We start from the raw sequence: 3,710 nt of genomic DNA, 5'->3' as shown, positions 1-3,710 counted from the left end.
GTAAGTCCCATCTTCGGTTATGAATGAGGTCTTCTCTTCATCCGACCTGTACATTGGGATTTGATGATAACCAGACATTGCATTCAAAGACGACATGTAATCAAAACCGGCCGTAGAATTGACCATTTTATTAATATCAGGGAGGGGATAACAATCTTTAGGGCAGGCCTTATTCAGATCAGTAAAGTCTATGCACATCCTATATTTGCCATTGGCTTTTTTGACTAATACAGGATTGGCTAACCATTGTGGGTACATTACTTCTCTAATAAAGCCTGCCTCCTCTAACTTCTGTACTTCCTCCTTGGTGGCCTACTGCTTCTCCCTTCCTACTACCCTCTTTTTCTGCTTTACTGGTCTGGCTTCAGGGAGGACATTCAATCTATGGGTCATCACCCCAGGGTCAATTCCGGGCATGTCCGAAGGCTTCCAAGTGAAGCTTGATGCATGACCTCGAATCAAGGACATCACCTCGGCTTTCTGCTCCTTAGTGAGGCCGGCGTTGAGACTGAAGGCTTTGTCTGTTTCCGTTTCTGACAAGGAGAAGGTCTCCAGCTCCCCCACCGGCTCTGTCCTGGCTTCTGTTTTCTCATCTCGGACCTCCAGGATTTCTGAATCCATCCTTTCCTCTATTGAGCTCAGCTCTGCTACGGTAGCCAGGTACACTGCCCTTGCTTCCTCTTGACTTCCCCGAACTGTTCCCACCCCTACTTTTGTGGGGAACTTCATTGCCAAGTATCTGACACTGGTGACAGCCTCAAAGTCAAACAACACAGGTCTTCCCAGGATCGCGTTATAGCTCAGGGGGAGTTTAGCTACCAGAAACACTGCATAATGGGTGCGAGTCCTTGGGGCTTCTCCTAAAGTAAGGGCTAGCTTTACCTTTCCTTCCACCGTCACTGGCGTTCCTCCTATCCCTTTAATCGGGGCCTGGTCTCGGATTAATTGCTCTTCAGGAATACCCATCTGCTGGTAGACTCGGTAAGGCAGCAAATTCACTTTGCTCCTATCGTCCACTAGAACCTTCTTTACCTTATAGTTGTGGATGATGGCCTCGATGACGAGGGCATCGTCATGGGGCATCTGAATGCCCTGAGCGTCTTCCGAGGAGAAAGAGATGGTTGTTGAAGAGTGTTCAACGACTTGCATGACCTCGGCGCTACTGTTTCCTTCTTCTCTGCTCCTCTTTTTCCCCCTTCGGCTCATCCGACCCCCCGTGCCTCCTACAATCATATGGATGGTTCCGCTGGACCCATCATTTGCGGGGTTAGCTCCCGTTCTTCGTGGCGTTTGAACTGTCGGAGTCGGTGGAGGCCTCTGTCCTTCCGGCTTTTTCACGAAGTTTTTTAGGTGACCCCTCTTTATTAACCTCTCGATCTCGACAATCAACTGAAAAAAGTTATTGGTATCGTGGCCATGCGTGCGATGGTACTGACAGTACTTGTCAGGATTTCGTTGGTCTGCTTCAGCTCTTAGGGGCCTGGGCCACTGTAAGAATTCCTTATCTTGTACGGCTATGAATACCTCGGCTCTTGAGGCGTTGAGTGGGGTCGGCTTCTCCGGGACCCAGGAGGGCCGTGATCTTTGTACTGGGTCCTGAGAAGGGAGGGGTCTTTGATCCCTGCGCTCCCAAGGCTGTTTATAGGGCTTAGGCCTTCTACCGTGCTTTCTCTCGTGTTTCTCTAACCTTTTTTCCTCCGGTGCTTTTCCTTTATCTGTCAGTCCCCTAGCAAACCTGCTCGTTACCAAGGCATCGTCCTGCCTTATGTACTTTTCGGCCCGCTTCATCAACTCAGCCAGTGAGGTCGAAGGCTTCTTGCTTAACGAGCCAAAGAATTCGGCGGAGGTTGTCCCCTTCTGCATGGCCTCTACTGCCCTTCCTTCGTCGAGTTCGGGGATCTGGAGGGCTTCTGTATTGAAACGGGCGACATATTCCCTGAGCGACTCCTCTCTCCTTTGCCTGATTGTTTCCAAGTAGCTCGTTTTCCTATCGGCGGGAACACCAGCAATGAAGCGGCTGATGAAATGAGTGGCCAAGTCTCCGAAACTGTTGATGCTCCCAGCTTCCAGGTTATTAAACCATGCTCTTGCTGGGCCTGATAACGTCGTTGGGAATACCTTGCACATTAAAGCATCTGACAAAGTCTGTAGCTCCATGAAGGTCTTGTAGTTAAGGACATGTTCTTGGGGGTTTCCAGTTCCGTCGTAGGCAACCATAGGTGGCATCATAAACTTCTTAGGTACGGTCTCCTGTTGCACCCATTTCGAGAAAGGAGAAGAGGCAGGCAGGAGAGTTTGGTTCTGTTCCTTCGTTCTCAGCTCGATCAAAAGCTGCTCTTTCAGCCTTTGCAGCTTTTGGTCTACGCTATCATCCTCCTGCCTGGGTCTCTTTTCTAGGCGATATTCCTCCCCCTCCGCTTCACCTTCTGTTTCCCTGGTGGTTCCGGCAGAATAGCTGTCGGCTTCGTCATTTTCTATCATCTCCCTCACCCTTCTCCCATGAACTCGAGCCTCCGGTTCTTCGTCTCCCCCGATTCTCCTCTCTCTTTCTCCAATATCACGGCTGTCGGTTTGAAGGTGGTTATGGGTTGGTCGGGGCTCATTTGAACGGGGTTCTTCTACCACCGGATGTGAGTTTACTGGGGTGCCAAGGCCCCTTTGCTACATTATCTGCCCCAACCAGTGGGTGGTGCTTTGTAGCTGGAATGCGATAGTTTGGAGGTCCTGGTTGGACAAGGCCACTGCGGGGGCATTCCCTGTCAAGCTTGGCGAGGGGTTGAAAGAAATGGGTGGTTGGTTATTGGTAGTCGTAGGACTAGAAAAAGAGAACTGCTGTCCTTCTTGGGCAGAGTTCAGGTCGTTGTGAGTGCTATTGTTTTCAGTGGGGTTAGCCATTGTGGATCTCAGTGGGTTTTGCAAGAATGGAAACTCCGGTGATGAAAAGATCAACTTTGTTCCCACAGACGGCGCCAATTGATGATCTGAGATCCAGAGAAATAGGGTTTTTACAATGGGCTCTGTAAAACTTCCAAACTTAAACCTAGAAGAGAGTATTCCTCCTTTTATAGGTTTTTTTTTGTCTGCTAGTGACGTGCCAAAAGAACGAGTACCAGTAGACCATCTGTCCCTGCCACGCTGATTCGGACGTACGTGGGAATCAAATCTCTGCCCTATGCGTAACGGCCTCTGATTCTCCCTGGCCACGGATGGGCGGGTCTGCAAGATGAACGGATGGGTCTTACTCTGGGTTCCTGGATGGACCGGTCAGGCTGGGCCGGGTGAAGGGAACAAGATTGGGCTGAAGAGGGGCTCCCCTACGGAACTGGGGAATGGGCCATCCCGGTTGAGGCGCGTCAGGAGGGAGCCCGGCCTTACCATTTGAATGAACCAGACCTTATTCATACTAAGGGTTCGAAGATATCTGAGTAATGGACCGATATCGTGGGTCTCGTTTTTGATTCGGACAATAAAATATCGCGGTCATCAAATTCAATTTATTAATTAAATAAAGAAAATGACACCCCAATAAAAATTTTCTAGTTCCTATATAAGAAAGATATTTTAATCAATATTTTTAAATAAATAGAAGAAAGTGCTAATAATGGAAAATTTTAGAAATTAAAATATATTGTTATTTAAAATTTAACGAAAGACTAAAGTATTCAATAAAATAAATATTTATTATAATAAAAAAATAAATAATAATTTTA

This window comes from Manihot esculenta, chromosome 13, assembly GCF_001659605.2.
Source record: "Manihot esculenta cultivar AM560-2 chromosome 13, M.esculenta_v8, whole genome shotgun sequence".
Classification (NCBI taxonomy): Eukaryota; Viridiplantae; Streptophyta; class Magnoliopsida; order Malpighiales; family Euphorbiaceae; genus Manihot; species Manihot esculenta.
The sequence above is the reverse complement of the archived record's forward strand: the minus strand, read 5'-3'. Positions refer to the sequence as shown.